Below are 22,515 nucleotides of genomic sequence, written 5' to 3' on the forward strand. Positions count from 1 at the left end.
ATTATTTAAAAGAACCATAACACTATTTTAAAATATCATTTAATTAACACATCCATTATAAATTTAAAACCTTAACATTAAAATACAAATAATTATAAAATTGATTTTCAAGAAAACACATAATACAACAAACAAATAAACACACAATAAGTAAACACATATGTAACACAAAAATAGAGATCTAAACTTATATCATCATAAAGCATCTAATAAATTAACTTTTTAAATTTATATTTAATTAATTTATTTAAGAGTAAATTTTAAAAGATTATTTTCAACTAAATATATTTATTTGATTTAAAAAGGAATATTTGTGATGAGTTTTGAAAATGTAGAGTGTTTGATAAGGGTTGTAAAGAATTCATAATTATTGTCATGTATTTTTTAGATGTATTGGGATATTAGGAGCCATTTAAATTTTTGAAAATTGCAAATTGTATTGAATGAAAGAGTTTATAAAATAATCATATTATTTAAAAGAATTATAACATTATCTTAAATATCAATTAATTAGCACATATATTATAAATTTAAAACCATATTGTTAAAATACAAGTAATTATAGAATTGATTTTCAAGACAAGATAAAAATATATAATAAATTCACAATTAAATTTTAAAATAATATAATTGAAATTTAAACCAAATTTTATCAACATATTTAAACAAGATATTATTATTGTTTTCCATTATTACTACAACCATTATAGAAATAAAAATTAAATAAAAATAAATAAAAATCTAAACACACACACACAAAACATTCCTCACCAATAAAGACATGCCTCACCAATAGCCATGGCCATGGTTTTGATGAGGGCTCTAGGGAAGGGAAAATCCCCTCCCTTAAAAATAAATACTAATTTTATTAAGGTAGATTTTTGAGATTTTCCTCAACATAATTTACAAGTAAATAAGTAAAATTATATATCATGTGATTACATATCCATCTATCTACTGCTAATTTAATATCACATTCCATCTCTTTGTATTATGATCTCAGGTCATCATTTATTTTCCTGCATAGAACAGAAAAAAGGAAAATCATATTAACAATAAGGAATTTTAATAAACATATTATCTAAATTATTAAAATTTGAAAAATCGCCTATCCATCTTTCTACTACTAATTTAATATCACATTCCATCTCCTTGTATTAGGAGTGAGTTTGTATTAGGAGTGAGTCTAGATCATCCTTTATTCTCTTGCATAAAACCCAAAAAGAAGGAAAACATATTAATAATAAGGAACTTTAATAAATTTATTATCTACATTTTTACATGGTTGAAATTTGCAAAATCCCCTGAATTGAAAATAAAAAATAATAAACAAATAAAAACATATATAGATTTCATGATACCATTAAACACATTAATTTAAATTTTAGCAATTTAAACCAAAAATGCTAATGCCTATTCCTATCTTTATTTTACTTAAATACAGATAATCTAAACTTACAGTAACACCGTGGTAAATTGCTCAACAATACCGATCTTAGGTAAAACCTATTGAATTTTTTCCCAAAGAGAGAAATTCAGCGTCCTGTGGATCAAACCGAAATGTCCAGAGAGATGAGCTTTCAAAACAGTTTTACAACCTTGACCTTCACATATGAACTGTCTGTCTGCTATATGAAGAAACTTATGGAAAAGGACAGAATTTTAAATACCTATAACCGAGGCTATCTGTCCCAGAAAAAAACATGAAAGAGCAATAATCTGAAACAGAAAGCTGATGGTCGACTTTTGTACACTCCAGAGAGTAAATCAAAATCCAGCTGAATCAACTGTAGAAGGTAAGACCTATTGATTTTATATGCAGTTTTTGTTTAAGATAAGACCTATTGATTTTATATGAGCTTTATTTAGCTAGTTACACTTTAAAAAAACTACTATATTATGAAACAAATTACTCTTTTAAAAAAAGATAATATATTATGATGTCACTAGCAAATCTCTAATAAGAAGCCCTAAAAGGATAATATATTATGATGTCATTCGCAAATCTCTTCGCTTCATCTAAAGTGCAGGAATAGTGTTGAAGGCAACGAGCTGAACACAACAAGCTGAAGAGAAAAAAAATGGAACCAGATCTGTTGCCTCAGTGGGCAGGGGGACAAGAAGTTCATGCAATTAACAAGACAACAAGTTGAAAAAACAGAAAGAACAAGAAACTACAACCAGAGCTTGTTGTGTATTCTGTTGCTTCAGTGGTTTACCCTGCAGTAGGACAAGTATTTCATGCAATTCACATGACAACAAGTAAAAAAAAACAGAAAGAATAAGAAACTGGAACCCGAGCTTGTTGTATATTCTGTTGGTTTTCTCTGCAGCAGGACAAGTAGTTCATGCAATTAATCCAAACAAATACATACAGAAAGAGGCAGTTCCAAAATCTAGTGGTGAAGATTATGAGCTCCTTGATCTTTGCCCTGCAGCGGGACAAGTAGTTGATGCAAATAATCCAAACAAAAACATACAGAGAGAGGCAATCCCAAAAACTGGTGATGAAGATTAGGATTCAGATGTTTGTGACTGGGATAGAGATTGAGAAGAATATCATGTCCCATAACCAGTTCTTTATTTCTTGGATGCGCTTAGACCTGGCAGTAAGTAAGAACAAGGAAGTTCGATATTGATGCAACTTCTTGAGATTCGATATTGGTGATGCAACTTCTTATGGTTCGTATCTGTCTCATCTAAAGTCTAGGAATAGTGTTGAAGTGCAACCTCTCACCGGCCAAAGGTAATGACTGTTGTACAACAATAGCTCTCATCACAGAGATTCTCACAACCAATCATTTGTTTATGGTTATATAGATAAAAAACTATGAGGGAAATTGAGACGTACTCTAATCTTCTTCGGCTTACATGAATTGATGTATAGCATCACACAAAAGTTTGTGGATGCTATGCATTGCTTCAGCAAAAGAATTTCTCCACGCGACACACTATGGATCTCGGTGATAAACCCTGACCCAATACACTTGCGAGCTCCGTGACCTTCTGATGACACAAAACCCGTTAAGGTCGGCCACGAATCTGGGTTTAAAATATTTCCTAGGTGGCCACGGGCTCTCCTATTGCACCCAACTCTTTCAATTGGCCTCTAAATTATGCTTTAATGCCTAATGTCATATCGAGGGCCTTCAGTGCAACACCTACAGCCTCAGAAAGTAGGTTTTCTTATCCAATAACAAGAGCTACGAACAGAGTTGTCCACTGTTGAAGTGAAATGCAGGGTATAAAGGGAATCGTATTGCCCCACTATAATCTCAACCCCAAATCGTTGCCAAGGTCTTCACCAGGAAAACCGGTCTTCTTAGTGAAAAGGTTATGCCCATATGTACTTAAGTGATCAATATGAAAACACTTGTGTACTGGTAGATTTATGTTTATGCTAAAATTCAATTAAGTGATCAATATTTTAGCTAAAGCAAGACAAGGGGCTCCGCAACATAGAATCAAACCCATGGACACTTCATCCAGGACCAGCCACAAAATAAGCTAAGGCCCCAGGAACGAGAGAAGCAAGGGTAGGAACGAAAGAAGGAAGGGTAGCTAGTAAAGAAGCAACATCAATGGCAGTTGTATATTCTATTGCTTCACTGGTTTGCCCAACAGTAGGAGGAGTAGTTCATGCAAAGAAATACATACAGAGAAATGAGTTCCAAAAACTCCTTATGTACAGAGCATAAGAAATAAACCCTAAATAAGGGGAGCACTCCACATGATCAATCAGGTAAAGCCAAATCACTACTTAACAATGAAGGGTTCAACGGAATTGTCTGTAGAGCATGATAAGGGACTCCCCCTGCAGCTGGGAGTATATTTTCCTCCCCGATACCCCACCCCGGCTAACGCCCAAAGTATTATGTTCAAATGCAAATTGGTAGCAATAGAGAAATTATGTTCAAATGCAATTGGGTAGCAATATAGAAAGCAGAATAACCAGGGTTGGGAATATAATAATTTCCTAAATACTTAACAAAAACTAAGAAAGTAAAAAATAAACGAGGGTTCATTTTAAAATTGGTATACCCATGGATATTAATCTTTATCAGCACTCTATAAATGTAAACTTGAGATCAAATACTAACTTCAATCTAGCATACCTTGTTTCCCCTGTTAAGATCAGGGCTAGGGTCACTAACAGAAAATTTTCCTCCGCCGCAAAAACCCCGCCTCAGTGTTTTCTCCTCTGGCCCGAAAACTCTGCCTCTGATTTTCCTCCAGGCCTGGAACTCTGCCCCTGGAATAAAATACCTTACACAATTATTACAGGATACATACATTATTACAATTCAAACATATATCAGGCCTGAAATTCTGCCGCTGCAATAAAATATCGTACACAATTATTACAGAATACATGCATGAGTAATGAAACATAGATTACTAATAAAAGAGTGAATACCTCATCCTCCCTTCACATATCCAAACCCAAGAAAATATAAAATAACCCTGACTAGAACCTTCGGAAGAGCCAACAAAATTCAGAATCAAATGAAAAATAACACAGAAAATAATAAAATACTAGAACAGTGAAAAAAATCACAATACAGCAATTAGAAACAAACAATTCAGAACAAAACAACAGACATGGCCATGCCTAACACAACACAACAGAAAGACCAAAAATATCTCCACTGCCCAATGCCGCTCCCTCCTCGTTTAACAAAGGCCGCTTTTCTAACATACATTTGAATTTAATGGCAAAGGCGGCCTCTCTAACCTGCAGTTTTCCTAAAACTTTTAAATCGGTCTTTGACAGGCTGGCGTAGTACGTTAGGCAAAGAAGGGAGGATGAGGCTGGCCTAAGAACCGTTAGGCAAAGGAGGGAGGGTGATGATTGTATTTTTGAATTTAGGAGGGAGGGTGATGATTGTAGTTTTCAATTTTTTTTGAAATGGACAGTTATTCACTGTGTCACTAGTTAATTTTATAAAATAATAAAAAAAATATTATGTAATTTTTAATATTTAATTTTAATTTTATTAATAATTTAATTTCAAGTTTTTACCTAATTTATTATTTTAAAATTAGTTTTAATTATTTTTTAAATTAATTTTACAATTTTTTTTCAAAAAAAATTACAAACAAATAATAAAAGTGGATATATTTTATTTTATAATAAAGATCATTGATCTTATTCAAATTCAAAATAAGCATTATTAACATAATAAAATATATATAATTAAAATAAAACATAATAAAATATATATAATTAAAATAAAACAAAATTGAAATGTAATAACATATATGCATTAAAATTGAAAAGTTTAATATCAATATTAATATGAAAGTGACATTAACATAATATACGTTCTTTTTTTAAAATACAAATATTATATAATAGAATAATACAAATACATATAAAATTTAACATAATAAAATATAATTAAAATAAAACAAAATTGAAATGTAATAACATATATACATTAAAATTGAAAATTTTCACATCAATATCAATATGAAAATGACATTAAAAAACATCCATTCTTTTCTTAAAATACAAATATCATATAATAAAATAATACAAATACATATAATTTTTTTTTTTAGTAGGTAGGCACCCACGGGGGATGTGGTTAGTGTTTGGATGGTTTGGTGGCCTCGTCAGTGCTCCATTCCTCTAAAGCTAGTACAAATAGTGATGGGTTTGCAATCACGATAATGTAGGTGGAGAGAGGCATGGCAAGAAATAATTGTTGGGAGATGGGAGAAAGGAAATATTCTGCAATTTGGAATGATTACTCCCCTTGTATCTAGCTCTTAAGGCCAAACCAACTTTTTGTTTGCGTTGAGGGAATGTTTGAGGTGATTTATTTGATGTGTTTCAAATTTAGGCTAAGAAATTGGCTTAGGAGGAAGTCTAGGATTAAGATAAGTAGCGTGGATTTTTGGATACAATTCTCTACTTCATTTCATCAAAGAGTTATTCATCTTTAATCAACATATCTAAGGGCATGGTGACAAACATTTCTTCAGGGGATTGGTTTCGATGTCTTCTTCTCCCTAGCTTTATTTATTTTATTTTTTTTCTTTGGAGCTCTAGCTCTGGTCCTTGTCTTGTTGTTTTATCTGTTTTTACAGTTATTATATTTGGGTCACCTCTAGGTGCATTGTTCTGCTTAAGTTTAGGTCCCTTAGACTTCATTTAAAATGCAAGCCTTTCAATCTCACTTCCTCTATTTTTCCTTGAGGTTGGTTGATGGTTTCCATTACTTATGTTTTCATCGAGGTGGTAAACTTAAAGACCCTTTAGGAAACTCCTTGGTGGTTCATTGTTTTCTTTGAGTATCCTAGTCCCATTAGTCATGGTAGGTTGGTTTTGCTTTCCTTATTCACTTTTAACCCTTGTTCCCTCTTTCTTTATCCCTTGTCCTATCTTAGTATTCCTTGAGTTCACCATCCTTCCATATGCAAGGGGTTCATTCCTCCCCTTGCTCGAGAGTGCAATATGAAACCTATTAGAAACCACTCTCATTCGATCTGTGTTGCCAACATCCCCTTGGAAATTCACGGGGAGATATACCAAGAAGAGGGAGAGTGTAGGATGGAGAGAAGGTATATCTCATGATACAATGAAATTTAGGAACAACTAAGAAATCAAATCCCCAACACTAGAAACACTTGTATAAGGGAGATTCATTACGTGAAAACCATTGGCCTATACTCTCAAGTCAAAACCATCATGGTGAAATTACTCGTGGAAATGTCAAAAAACATAGCAAGAAGTTCTCTTATGCATTGATGAAGTTCATTATAGGAAACTCTACAAACTTGAAGACAACGTATCTATGTCAATAAACAAGGATGTGGATTTGGATTTTCCAATTTAGAGGATGACGTGGAAGCACCTACCACCATTTAGGTAGACACCATATAACAAGTTGTGTCCTCTCATCCTGTTTTGAATCTTCGCACATCTATCATGAATGTTGTCACACTCATCCCTCCGCGATGTTTTTCGCATGCCGAACCTCTCGACATCATGAGGGAGTTTTCTGATCTCTTGTCCAAATTCACGTATGATGGTGAAGGCGAAGTGGCCTGGACTGCGTACTTACAAGACTTATTTACAATTCTTGAGAATGCAGATGAATGCTCTCATGAAGAGACCAACATGTTGCTTGCATACACACTTCACAAATCCCCACAACTGTGGTGTTGGAGTCTGCCACCCGATAGCGTGCACTCACTTGAGTAGTTATGTGATCTCATTGAATCTACTTTCCATCATTTTGATCCAGAACCTCTTGATCAAAAATTGTTAGAATAATGGAAGACCCTGCAACAATTGCCTATGAATTTTTGAGACCGCTTCAGTGTGTTGCAGTTTCAAGATCCGAAAAGTTAGATGGACTTCTAGTATCTCGTGGACAGATTTGAAAATTTCCTTACCAAATCTATCAATCCTAAAATGAATTTCAAGCTCAAGCCCCGCTCAACATACTTTGGTGATGGAGCTGCGCAATCACAGACGGACACGGTCGTTGTCACAAGTGATTGTCCATCGTCCCCTCATCAAACAGCTCTACCACTGCAGACTAATATGGGAAAACATGCAGACACATCTATTCAATTGTCACATCCTTTCAACATCACTTCTCTCATTTTTCGCGCAGATTTGGTTTCCAAGCCCATCGATTTTCATATGCATGTCTTACCTCAACCTCTGTCTTCGTGTTCTACTGATCCTCCAAATTGCATTGTCTTGTGTTATTCCATTCCGGACTCTACACTTGTTGTGAACGGGGATCAAGTTATTGACATAGTTGGTGTTGCACAACCAACCTGCACTGTGATTCATGGAGAGTATGACTAGGAGCCAGAGCATCAACCCGCGACGAAGGATGATTCCCTTTTGTCCATGTCTCCTCCATTTTTCCCTGACACCTTTGGTGATTCTACCATCCCTGATTTCGCATGTGTATCTCCATCTATGGATGCACCCATTGTTGATCATTCCTAGAACACACCGGATGCTAGTCCATCATCCGACAACGGAGAGGAAAAATCATTCTTTGAAAATCCACTAGATTTTTCATCTACCTTTTCCGGAAACATCGAGGGTGAATTTTTTCGCTTCTCATCTACCCCTCTGTTTGATTCATCAGATCATGAGGATGCCAATGAAATAATTGATTTCTCTAATCGTATATTTTGTGATCTATTTACCCCTGTATTCGATCACAATGACGGTTTTATTGTTATTGATTTTTCAAAGCCACATGTTTATGATGATCTATCTGTCGACGAATTCGAAACCCCTCAGGCTATCGAGGCACTTCAGCCCGAGCTGATGGTTATGTCACGCCCTCGTTGTCCTGAGGTTGGTTTCACTTTCAATAAGGAAATTGTTGAAATTCCCAAGGCTCCTCATCACTCATCTGTATGCATTGAAGATCAATCTCACACACAGATCATGCTTCCTCCACTCGAACTACACGATCCCATCGCTCATGCATTGGAGGAATCTTACATAGAAAAAACACGTGCACGACGCAAGTTGTCTTTATTTCTTTCATTTGCTTGCATGTAGCAGTCAAGAGTATGCTTATGCTTAACAACTTCACACAGTGTCGCACAACATCATGGTAAGTTGACGAACTACATGACATGCACTTGCACTCACTTATGTTATGTTCACGAATTTAAACTCGGAGTGTGTCTATCTTCATTGTTATATCTTTCTTGTTTTTTGGTTCGCACAGTTGTGTTGTTCACGAACCATACCTTCAAAAAAATGGAAAATGAATCAGGCGAAAGAAGAGAAAGGCTTCCTGCACAGAGAGGTGATGCAAGTAACTCCGCCAGGGTACTGACTAGACTCGCTGGTAGCAGAGCGATGTTTGTGTTCCTGCGTGACTCCGTCAGGGTATTGTACAGGTCTTCTAGCAGCAGAGAAACACCATAGATGAAATTAAAACTTTGACAACTGTTGGAAATACTAAGAGGGGGGGTGAATCAATATTTCTTTTCAATTGTTACTTTTACGAGTTAGATCACTTATATTTAAAACACAAAATGAACAATAAGAATAAATTATTTTATTAATTTATTTTTCACAATAAATCAAGTACAATGTATATAGGGCTCCAACCCTAGATGAAGACACCAATCTTCAATCTCCCAGGCTCCAATCTGTTGCCAACGCCAACTTGGACTTTTGTGAGGCTCCGACTTCTAGGCACCAACCCTATCTTCTCAAGGCACCAACCTTGCATTTAGAGGCTCCAACCCTTAGGGCACCAACCCTTCAAGCTCCGGCCTAGTTTCTTGAGGACTCTGATCCTCTAGGGCTCCAACCCTATCTTATCCAAGGCACCAACCTTGATTTTAGGAGCACCAACTCCAAGGAAACAAATCTTATATTTTCCAAGCACCAACCCCAAGGGCTTCAACCCTATAGCTTCACTTTGTCAAGTTATGTTTGGTTGTACTTCATGGCTCCCAAGGTCTTCTTCACTAAGCCCTGTCAATCTTCAGCTTCAATGTAGTCTTCAAGCTACATCACCAATGACAATATTTTCATATAAAATGTGTCACCACTTCTCTTCATCATACACAAGCAACTTCTCCAAGTCACCTCATGATGACTAATACATCATGGTATTCAACAATCTCCACATGTATTCAATGTGACTTCAATGAGCAACCCTTGTTCTGCACGTGCTCTAAGCCTCTTCAAAGGGATTTTTCAAGATCTTCTCACAAGGGCCCAATAAGGTATTTCTTCACAATCTTCAAGGTACTCCAAGATGTCTTCAAGATTCTTTACTATGATGTACCAGGTCTACTCCAAAACCTATTCTTCAAGTGCTTCAACGTGCTCTAGGATGATACTCCAAGGTCTGCTCAAGACTATCCCAATACAACTCCAAGATGTATATCAAATTTGTGTCTACTCAAGACTATCTCAAGACAACTCCAAGATGTATATCAAATTTTCTCCAAGATACTTCAAAGAGCTGCTCCAATTCCCTGTCCAAGTTTAGTCTTCCAACAAGTCTCAAATTATGCTTCAAGGTGCTGCAATATGCTCATGGAGATCTTCATGTGATGCTCACCTACAACTCTTCATGTTTATTATATTCTACTCCAAATATGTCACTGTAGGTCTGCAATGATGTCTTCTCAAGTCTGCAGTCTAATCCGAGTTCTGCACTTAAATATGCCTACAAATTATGCATTGATTTAGCCTTCCAAGATCTTCAATTATTAACAACAAGGCCTGCAACTTAGTCTTTAATTTTTTCATGCTTACTGCTCCACTTGTTCTTGGCAGTTGTGCACTTTTCTGAGTTTATGACATACTTGGTTAGGGCACACATCAGCCCTATTTTATTGATGCAAACCTCTGTATTTACCCTTCAAAATAGTCCCAGACACTTTGCTGCTCCTCCCTATGTATGCGGCCTAGACTGGGGTGCTTTCTAGGTTGTTTGGCCTCCACAAAACAAAGATATGAACCCTGGAATCTCCACAGAGGATCTACAGCCTGTAACAGAAGATAAACGTACCTTAGAACAACACCTAATCTGCCGAGATTTCTTCCCTACAGCCTCGGCTTCAATTCTCCTTCTTTCTTCTTCACTTTCCCTCTGAAAACTTCACCAAATTTCTTGCTAAAATGAGGTTTCCAAACTCATATTAATGTTGGTTTGATGTTTAAGATGAATGGACGTGTCTTATGGAGGGAGGCCAACATGACGGGCCTAGCACAGGTCGGCTCAAGGACTAGATTAATATTCCTAACCTAAAAAATTAATATCTCCCAAACTGTTTTGAGTTTTGGGCCATGTAATAGCTCATTGGAAAGAGAAAAATATGCTTTAAATGATGGTGAAGGTCTCATAGATAAATTATGCTTCTAAGGTAGTAAAAAATATTTCTTAATGTGACTAGTCATTTATTGGTGCAAAATTTAAGGTAGGGCCGTTAGGCTTCTTGTTAGGTTTCTTCATCATAGGCTTATAATGTCATCAAGATAGTGATATGCCATTAGTCATATGCAGCATTGAATTTTCCATGTCATCATAAAGTCTTCCATCATCAAGATTATCCGAGGTAAGAACATCTAAGGTTATGGCTTCATCATCAAGATCATCAAAGGTACATGATTGGCACTTCTTCATTAGTGTCTTGATATCTTCATGAGTTATGACATCATTTGGTATCTCAAGAATATTTTTCATCTCGTTCAATACCATATTGACATCAATGACAACCTAGATTAACAACGACCATAAGGCTTGTGCACCAATATACCCCTCATTCCCAATCGAAACAACTGTGCTGGCTTGGCTTGGAATGCGTGTTGACCGACCAAGAGCTGGGCAGGTGCTACATCTTACAATCAAGAAAGTGTGGAAAACAAGACGAACAAAGAATTGAACAATACTTCTAGAGGTGTTAGACTTGCTTTTCATGAACAAGGTACATTCAGAGAGTTGGATTTGTACTAGTATGTCACCAAGTGTTGCAGCGACTACAACCACCCTCCAAAATTTTGCCTTAAGCTTCATTTTGGAGACTCCCTACCAACCATCCTAACAACTCCTTCTCTCGCTAACTCTATTTTTGAATCTACTCTTACATGTTATGCACTGCATATGAATTTTACATCTTCATCTCTTCCGGATTTCACTTCACTCTCCATCCATTGCCCCCTCATCTCACACCTTCCTGTTATCTCAACTACTCCTCCCTCCTTCCCTCCCTTAGATCATTCCTCTCCTGCTGCCCCATCGTCAATCCCTAAACCCCCGCACCCTTACAACCTTCGTCCCCATTTCCGTCACCCTCCTGTGTGCTCTGTTTCCTCTGGGTTGGGCCTGACCTCCCCCTCCTATGCTCCCAAATCCACCAAAGGGCGTAAATCCCATATGTCAAATGCCATTCTATTGGTTGGGGTAGAAGTGGCTTCGGGAAAACAATCATCTCTTGATCAGGTACTTAGAGCACAAAATACCTTTCCAAAGTCTCCCCCATGAAGTGGCTCTCCTTTAACTGTCAGGGTCTGACTAGCTCTCCCAAAAATCTAGCCCTCAGACAACTCTTTGAATCTGAGCCTGTAGACATTATCTTTCTACAAGAAACCCTAGGGTTGGCTTGTTGGGGTTATGATGTATGTGTTGTACTTGATGGCAACCCACTTGTAGTAGAACAACTCACTTGTATATGGTAACTAGATGAATCTACAAAAGAGATATCAAATGTGACAGAATGTGATGAAATGTAGGGCAGCTTCAGATGTGATGAAATGTAGGGCAGCTTCAAGGAATCAATTCAGAAGGCAACTCACTTAGATGAAAGATCACAGTATACCAGGAAAACAACAAAGAATGATAGATCAATCTTCACAGAATGAAGAAAGAGAGGTATACGCAGGTTCACCATTGACCAAGCCGCGTATACACACAGGTTAACAGAACAAAGGTGTGTATAATGTACACACACACTTTAACAGAAAGGAAAGCGTGTATACCTTGGAAAACTAAGTTTTGTTCCGAAGTATTTGGTCCATGGTATTTTGATCCATGGTATTGGTCCATGGTATTTGATCTGAGGTATTGACCCTAGGTATTTGATCCAAGGTATTGGTCCTAAGTGGTTTTGGTCCATGGTATTGAGAAAGGCCTAAAACTATAAAAGGAGGAGAAGATCATTAGGCCAAGACACTCAAGTATTGAATATCTGATGAAGAGTGAGATCTAGTATGCAGGTTATTGGGTTATGGTGCATTGCTGGATCTGAACCAAGGAGGAACCTTAGCAGTTGATGGAGGATAAGATCTAATGATGGATCGGGATCTTAAGGCATAAAGTGAACTATCATTATGTGTTTTTGCTCATGAATATTCTAGATCTGAATACTTATGCATATATTATTCTGTAAATGATATGATCTGGGTATAGCTGAAGTCTGGTATAAGTGCAGAATTATGAATTAATATTTGCATATGTATACGCTTGTTGGCTTTAAGGAAAGTGAGTATACACGTGGGTTCAACACAAGAAAGTAGTGTATACCTTATAATCTATGTTTTAGTTACTGCTATTTGTTGTTGCAGTATTCTGGGTTCTGGCTTGGGTTCTGGTTACTGTATTCTGGTGACAACATTCTGAAAGATCATATTGATGGGTTGTCAAAGTAATTGATTGACTTGGTTGTGGTTGGTTCAATAGGAGATTGGTTGATACAGATATATTTGATGATTGAATGATGTTGTTGATGGATCCAGTCTGAAAATTTATGAAACGTGGTCCCTGGAAGAAAGGAGAAGGTTGTAGCCTTCTGTAGGCCAGTACCTACGTACTAGTAAACATATTAGCTAGTACAAGAGCTAGGGGGTTGTAGCTCCCTTCTAGTAGAAGCTAGAGAATGAGAGAAGGTTGTATCCTTCTGCAGGTAGAAGCCTGCGTACTAGTATAAGGCTACACTAGTACAAAAATTGTAAACAAATTTTTTCTTATTATTAAAAGAAGACAGAGACGATTTCAGCAGGTGGTTTTCACCCACATTGGGTTTCAACCTTATATCTTGGTGTTTATGTGTGTTGCTTATGTGTGATGCTTTATTTTTCTCTTACTGCACTGTCTAATGAATTTGTTGATATACTGATTAAAGTTCACTGCATGATAATTTGGGTAAATCAAAAGATCTCTGCATATACGTTGGTTTCATTAAGTATAGTTGCGTATACATGCTAGTTCACTGAGCTGAAGTAGCGTATACAAATCAGTTTTGAAAATTAAATTATTGATCTGATAATACTGATTCACCCCCCTTCTCAGTATTATTTCCAACAATTGGTATCAAAGCAGGTCCTTCAGAAGAAGCTTGATCGCTTGAAGGCAGATCCATCATCATGAGTAATCAAGAAAGCGGGGATCCATCAGACCGCCAATCTTTGATGGGAGAAACTTCGTTTATTGGAGGTTAAGAACCACAATCTATCTTCAATCTCTTGGAACATATGTCTAGGAAATTGTGGAAGGAGGATATACATTTCCATCAGCAATTCCTACCGATGCGGTAGGTAAAAAGCAATATGAAACCAATGCCAAGGCTGTCAATACGTTACTAGGAAGTCTGTCACAATCAAAGTTTGTCAAATTTATGCAGCTCAAATCAGCCAAAGAAATATGGGACAAAATCATTCTAAGTTACGAAGGAGACTCTCAGGTAAAACATGTTAAACTACAAGCTCTCAAAATTTAATATGAAACTCTCAAGATGTACAATGATGAAAGTATAGCTAGTTACTTCTTGCGTATAGATGAGGTTGTTAATTGCATAAAGAATCTGGGTGAAGAGATAAAGGAAGTTACCTTAGTTTAAAAAGTCTTAAGATCCTTGTCTACTAAATTTGAATCAAAAGTATCTGCCATAGAAGAAAATCAGGATCTACAGACTATTACTATGACACAGCTTCACAGAATCTTAACTGCCTTTGAGATGAGAAAAGGAGGTCCATCAAATATGAGAGAAGCCGCATTTAAAGCTTTAGCAAAAGGAAAAGAAGAACTCAATGACTATGGACATATATCAGAAGGAGAAGAACAAGCAAACTTTGTCAAGAACCTTCAACGGGGTTTCAGAAGATTCAGAGGTAAATTACCTTTCAAATTTTTTGCCTGTGGTAGAGTCGGTCATTATGCTGCCAAATGTCCTCATAAAGATAAATATGATAAAGAGAAGGAATCTTCAAAATGGAATAGAAAAAAAAGTGTAAGTAAAAAGAGCTACTATACTCATGAATATAGCGATGGTTTATCAAATAGTGATGAAGATGAAAATAGTAATGACTATAGACTTCTGATAGCTTATGAAGATGATGATTTTTTGGATGCTTTAGATGAAGATGACCTTTATGAAGAAATCTCTAAACTTAAAATATGTTTAGAAGAAAACAATATGATTATAGATACCTTGACATACCAACTTGTTGAAATAGAAAAACACAATGAAAAACTAGAATGTAAAATTGTGGGTCTAAGAAAGGATCTTGAGAAAACAAAAGCTCTCAATCTCAGATTTGCTAAGGGATCAGAAATCTTAAATGAAATTTTCAAAGTGCAGCGTTCTCCTTTGATAAAGATAGGTCTTGGATATACTGAAGAAGCATCTCAATCACAGAAGCCGTTAACCTCCACTAAAAGCAATCTTGATGCAGCAAGGAGCAGTGAACAGTTTGACAATCGTCAGCAAAGGCATAAAGCAGATCACTAGGTAAACCAAGCTCAATTTACTTCAAGGATGAATAGAAGCCACAACCAACCTCAGGTAAATCGTACTCAATTTGCTTGAAAGATGAATATCAATAGAAACTACAATCACCAGGTCAGTAGATTCGATAATTGCAGGAACTTCTTTAATGGTCAATGTTTTTCATGTCATAATTTTGGACACAAAGATGCTCAATGTGTTGCTTACAAAACCATAATGACTAGAGAAGCATGAAATCAAAGGAATGTGACAGGGATCAAGAAAAGTTCCTATAATAACTTTTCTCTGCTTGAAAATGAAATATAATGCTCAATCTCTAACAACTTTGGCCATGAAGAATCTGAATGTAGGAGCAAATTTCAGCAAATATCTCAAAAGGAGCAAAATCCATTGAATCCCAAAATATGGAGAAAGAAAGAACCACAAACAGAAAGACGTGGTATAGCCTTATATGCAGAAGGATAAGAAAACCAGCGGTACATCGACAGTGGATGCTCAAAACACATGACAAGTGACAGAGAAAAACTACACTCATATAATGCCTTAGAAAAGGAAAAGAGTCTCTCATTTGGAAATGACACTCCTCTTGTCATAATAGGTAAAGGCTCTGTTTTCTTGAAGGAAAAAGTTAAAGCTCTAAATGTTATGTATGTTGATGGCTTAAAACATAACCTATTGAGTGTGAGTCAAATGTGTGATCAAGGAAATGAAGTAGTGTTTCGATCAAATGGATGTGTTGTTCGTTAGCTTGATACAGGAGAAACAATGATTAAAGGTAAAAGAACTCCAAACAACCTATACATACTCAAGGGAGGAAAACAATAGTGTTATCTAAGCAAAAATGATGAAAACTAGCTATGGCACAGAAGATTGGGACATCTAAGATTTTCTCAAATAAGAAAAGCATGTAGATTCCAGGCTATTCAAGATCTTCCAGATATCAACAATCCTGAAAATAATATATGCAAATCATGTCAATTCGGTTAGCAAACCAGATCTCAATTCATCGAAAAGGAAGGATGAGCTAGTAAGCCGCTTGAACTTGTTCATACTGATTTATGTGGACCATAAAGGAAAAAGTCACCTCGTGGAGAAGAATACTTTATATTGTTCATTGATGATTTTTCCAGAATATGTTGGATAGGTCTTCTAAAGCATAAAGATGAAGCATTTGAAAAGTTCAAAGCCTTCAAATATTTGGTTGAAAATGAATCAAATCGCAAAATAAAATTCCTTAGATCTTATCGAGGAGGGGAATTTACCTCGGATGAATTCTTTGACTTCTGTGAACAACATGGAATAAAAAGGTAGTTCTCCACCACAAGGACTCCTCAGCAAAACAGAGTGGTAGAAAGGATGAACAGAACTATTCAACAAATGGCTCGTGCTATGCTAGATGAATCTGGAACTCCTGCAACTTTCTGGGGTGAAGCTGCATTCACCGCCGTCACTATTCTCAACCAAGAAAATGTTCGAGTAAAGAGCACTCAAACTGCGCATGAACTTTGGTATGGTAAAACTCCTATGGTAAAGTACTTCAAAGTTTTTGGAAGCAAGTGTTACATCAAAAGGACTGATGAAAAACTTGGTAAGTTTGAACCTAGAGCAGATGAAGGCATTCTTCTTAGCTACTCTTCCTGAAGTAAAGGATATAAATGTTATAACAAAAGACTTGGGAAACTTATTGAAAGTATTGATGTTGTAGTTGATGAAACATGCAAAAATCCAAAACATATAAAAACCAAAGATCATGACAATGAAGAAGATGAGGATCATTTTCCCACATCAAATCACATTGATTCTGAAGAAGAAACCAATGAAGCACTAGAAGAAGAGATACTGATAGAAGAAAAGACTCCGTCCAAGTATGTTTAGAAAAATCATCCAAAAACTCAAGTTTGGGGGAAAAAGGGGCAGGTGTGTAGACAAGAAGAACTATTGCCAAAACCTCAGGCTATCTAGCATTACTATCCTCCACTGAACCTAAAAATGTGAATGAAGCATGCAGAGATGAATGTTGGGTCAAGGCCATGAATGAAGAACTTGAGAAAATTGAAAAGAATAATACTTTGGAATTAGTTCCTAGACCTCATGATAAGAATATCATAGGAACTAAATGGATATTCAAAAACAAGCTGAACGAAAATGGAGAAATTATTAGAAGTAAGGCCAGACTTGTATGCAAAGGATATGCTCAACAAGAAGGTATATATTTTGAAGAAACTTTTGCACTTGTTGCTATATTTGAAGCCATAAGAATGTTTCTTGCTCTTTCTAGTTTTCAAAAATTCAAAGTATACCAAATGAATGTAAAATCTTCCTTTCTTAATGGAGACTTAGAAGAAGAATTCTATATTGAAAAACTAGAAGGATTCATTCTTGGAAATGACGAAAAACTTGTGTGCAAACTCAAAAAAGCTCTCTATGGTCTAAAACTGGCTCCAAGAGCATGGTATTACTGTCTTGATAAATATCTCCACCAACAAGGTTTTTCAAAGGGGTCAGCAGATAGCAAGCTATATACAAAGATGGACATTGATAAATTGCTAATAATTGTTGTGTATGTTGATGATATCATTTTTGGTAGCAATGAAGAATCCATGAGTCAAAATTTTGCCTCAGTAATGCAGCAAGAATTTGAAATGTCCTTGCTTGGTGAGCTCACCTACTTTCTTGTTCTACAAGTTCAGCAGAATAAAGATGGTATTTTCCTCTCACAAACCAAATTTCTCAAACAGATCCTGAAAAAGTACGGCATGGAAGACTCTAAACCAGTATGTACCCCAATGGTAACAGGATGCAGTCTTAGCTCAAATGATGAATCAGCAGCAGTACATCAACCAACTACAGATCCATGATTGGTAGTCTGCTTTATCTAATAGGTACCCGACCGGACATCATGCATGCAGTGGGAATAGTTGGAAGATTCTAAGCAAATCCTAAGGAAACACACCTTCAGGCAGTCAAAAGGATTTTCAAATATCTTCAGCGAACACAGAACTTTGGTTTATGGTATCCTAGAGATACAGATCTTACACTTCATGCATATACAGATGCAGATTGGGCAGGAAGTGTTGATGACAGAAAATAACTAGTGGTGGTGCATTCTATATGGGTTCCAGGTTAGTGTCTTGGTTCAGCAAGAAACAAAGTTCGATTGCATTATCTATAGTTGAAGCAGAATACATGGTTGTTGCATCTTGCTGCACACAACTACTTTGGATGATGCAAACCTTGCAAGACATTCAAATCACATGTACTCCACCCATATCCATTTTATGTGATAATACAAGTGCCATCAATATTTCAAGGAATCTAGTCATGCACTCCAATACCAAGCACATACCCATCAAATATCATTTTCTACGTGAAAAAAGTGCTTGAACAAAAGGTCAAATTGGAGTATGTTCCCTCCAAAGAACAGGTTGCTGATATATTCACTAAACCACTGCCCAGAGAGACATTTGAATATCTCAGAAAAAAGTTGGGAGTAGTTGTTGCATCATCTTGCTATTAAATCCTATCTTCTTCAGTGAAAAGTGGTTATACGCAAGTTTCATGAAGCGTAGTCGCGTATATACATTGGTTTTTGTGGGTACAGACACATATATGCTGGTTTGAAGAAAAGCAATGGGCCAGACTCAGGAGAAAGGGGTCTAATATGGTTCAATGAATTATCTTCTCTACCTAATGATAGTTACAGTCTGTTGATGACATGTGGAAATATGTTGGCTCTCATAAGTTGTTGATAACTTGATATATATCTGATTGATGATGATTCCTTGATAATTCTTCTAATATATGAAATAATCATATCTGACAATGAACATCTAACATAGGTTCAAGGGGAGCATATGCTTCTAATAATGCATTGTTGGCATTATCTTAGAAGATCTCGGTGCAGATTTTGTTTTAGGTGGAACATGTTCAGGGGGAGAACATGGTTGCTGATGTGGATGATGATTGATAGATGTTGTTGATAATAGTTGTTGATGTTATATATGTCATGTATATATTTTAATGTAACATCCATGAAAAAGACCTAATTTGTAACCCCACTATGCATGGGATGGATGATGTAATGTTTCTTATTTTTGTCATGTATAAACAATTGATATATTCCCACTTTGGTATGCTCTTGACCTGCAAGAAGATACCAGAATACCAAATATGCGAAGAAATATACCCAGAACACAAAACAATAAGAAATAACAACAAGTATTTTATTATTTAGAAAGGAAAGCAATGTTCACTTGCCTCTTCGAGGGGGCATCCTCCAATAGAGCTGGGCTCAATTACAAAATAAGACACGATGCTACTCAAGGGGAGTCTCTATCCTTTATATAGGATTCATACATGCAATACCATGGGTCAATACCATGGTTGTTATTAATACCATCTATCTAATACCATGGCCCATTTGCAACTAACTGTGGTCCCTTCTTTAAATGTGGTCAACCACTTACAATTATTAATATGGGCTTTATTGACTCTTTAATTAACTATAACTATGAATCAATCCTATTACATAAATAAGGGGGTTAGGGTTGGACCCTAACATGCCCTCCCCAATAAGAATAGCCTTGTCCTCAAGGCTGAAGTTGCGGAAACTGCTGAAGGACAGTGGCTGGTTCCCAGGTTGCATCTTCCGGAGAGGTTTCTTTCCACTTGAAAAGGACTTCCTTGATCATGTGGCCACGCAGGTGCCATTCTTGTGTGTCAATAACCTGTTCAAGTTGGAGCCAGATTGACCCTTCTTCATCCAATTTAGGTAGACTAGTTTGAATTCGGCAATGGTTCCTAATCACTTTCTTGAGGCATGAGACATGGAAGACTGGATGGATTTTTGTAGTGGGTGGCAAGCTAGCTTGTAGGCGACTTCTCCAATGCGCTGAAGTACTTGATACGGTCCGTAGAATTTTGGAGATAATTTTTGACAATCCTTATCTTTAAGTGATGTTTGCTTATATGGTTGCAACCTCAAAAATACCTGATCCCCTTCTTGAAATTGGTGTTCTGAATGATGTTGATCTTCCTGTTGCTTCATGTGGTTTTGAGTTTGATGGAGATTCTCTCTGAGGTGGGCCAAAATGGTTGTGTGGTTCTGTAGGAGTTGATCCACTGCTTGTACCTTCGAGCATCCCTTGATATAAGAAGTAGGTGAAGGAGGGAGTTGACCATAAACTGCTTCATATGGAGTCATTTTGGTGGTGGCATGATAGTTGGTGTTATACCCCCATTCGACTTGAGGTAACCACTGTACCCATAGATGTTGCTTTTCTGAAGTGAAACACCTAAGGTAGGTCTCCAAACATTTGTTGACTACTTTAGTTTGACCATGAGTTTGGGGATGATAGGAATTACTGAGTTGTAGTTGGGTACCTTGTAGCTTGAAGAGTTCATGCCAAAAGTTACTGGTGAAGATATGGTCATGATCAGACATAATGGAAGTGGGAATTCCATGCAATTTGAAGATCTGGTCCATGAAAGATTGAGCTACCAAAGTCGGTGTAAAATGGTGGGGTAGGGCGCAAAAATGAGCATACTTAGAAAGTCTGTCCACAACCACCATGATGACTAACTTGTTGCCTCACTTCGGAAGACTCGTAATGAATTCCATAGAAACCTCCGTCCAGATTGAGGCCATGATGGGAAATGGTTGTACTGTGCCTGTGGATTTGTCTGTTTCTCCTTTGTGGCGCTGACATACGTCGCACTCAACTACAAAAGTAAGAATGTCCTTTTTCATGCTTGTCCAAAATAATGAACGTTGAGTGTGAGCATAAGTCTTCTGAAAGCCCAAATGGCCTGAAGTGGGAGATGAGTGTAACTCCGCCAAAATGCGACTTTTGAGAGTGGATGTTGGTGATATCACGACTCTGTCCTTGTAGCGAAGAATCTCATCCTGCCAATAGTAGCCCGCTGTGGAATTTGGATTGGCCTGCAATTTATTAATGAGTTGGGCGAGCAAAGGATGTGAAACCATTCCTTGCGAGCCTCTTCAATCCATTCTGGAATGGGAAGGGAGATTGCGATCAGGGTTCTTTCCTCCTCAAATTGGCGTGATAACACATATGCTATGACATTTTTGCGCCCTTTCTTATAAATTATCTCATAATCATATCCCAGAATTTTGGCGAGCCATTTATTTTGTTGTGGCGAGGATAGGTGTTGCTCCAAAAAATATTTAAGGCTTTGATGGTCTGTGCGGATTTGGAAACGCCACCCCAATAAGTATGGTCGCCTGGTATCTACTGCATGTAAGATGGCCATCATCTCCTTCTCATAGGTAGATTGTCCTAGATTTGTCCCACTTAGTTTATGGCTAGTAAAGGCCAAGGGTCGACCTTCCTACATTAAGACCGCCCCAATACCCGTACCTGAAGCATCACATTCAATCACAAAAGATTTGGTGAAGTCGGGTAGTGCTAATACAGGAGTGGAACACATGGCATGTTTGAGAGCTATAAATGCCTGTTAAGCTTCATCATTCCAGAGAAATGAATTTTTCTTGAGGAGGTGAGTGAGGGGTCTAGCAATGCGACCATAATTGCAGACAAATTTGTGATAGTAGCCCGTGAGACCCAAAAATCCTCTCAATCTCTTCAAGGTCTTTGGTTGAGGCCCATCCTGCATTGCCTGGATCTTTTTGGGGTCCACCCTGACACCTTCACACCCCACAATGTGGCCCAAATACTCAAGTTCTTCCATGCCAAAAGAGAACTTGGACATCTTGATAAATAATTTATGCTTCCGGAGTAGTTGCAAGAGTAGATCTACATGCTGAAGATGTGTGGCCTAGGTGTGGTTGTAGATGAGGATGTCATCAAAGAAAACAAGGACAAATTTTCTGAGATATGGTTTGAGCAGGTGGTTCATGAGGCTTTGAAAAGTGGATGGGGAATTACAAAGACCAAATGGTATGACCAGGAACACATAATGGCCTTCATGAGTTCGAAAAGCAGTCTTTGGAATGTATACTTCTTTCATGCGAATTTGGTGATATCCCAAGCGAAGGTCGAGCTTAGTAAAGAATTGAGCCCCATTTAGTTCGTCCAACAAATCATCGACAACCGAGATGGGAAATTTATCTTTGACCGTCAACTTGTTGAGGGTGCTGAAGTCTGGACACATACGCCATTCCTCATCTTTCTTGAGCACCATGACCACAGGCGATGAATAAGGACTAATGTTAGGACGAATGATGCCTACTTCCAAGAGTTCCTTGATGAATTTTTCAATTTAATTCTTTTGGGTGAACAGATATCTATATGG

General features: G+C 37.0%; 1 long non-coding RNA gene across 1 annotated transcript; it reads right to left on the bottom strand.

Annotated features, from left to right (window-relative positions):
- Window positions 1-859: 859 nt before the first annotated feature.
- Window positions 860-4,310, bottom strand: LOC149196632 (uncharacterized). Its single transcript, XR_016254146.1, has 2 exons — window positions 4,116-4,310; window positions 860-1,019 (listed from the first exon to the last, which is right to left on the bottom strand). It is a non-coding gene; the product is annotated as an uncharacterized LOC149196632 (long non-coding RNA).
- Between the last annotated feature and the right edge of the window lie 18,205 nt (window positions 4,311-22,515).

This window comes from Pinus tabuliformis, chromosome 2_2 (genome assembly GCF_031772625.1).
Source record: "Pinus tabuliformis cultivar Carrire ecotype Pingquan chromosome 2_2, CPIR1, whole genome shotgun sequence".
Taxonomy (NCBI): domain Eukaryota; kingdom Viridiplantae; phylum Streptophyta; class Pinopsida; order Pinales; family Pinaceae; genus Pinus; species Pinus tabuliformis.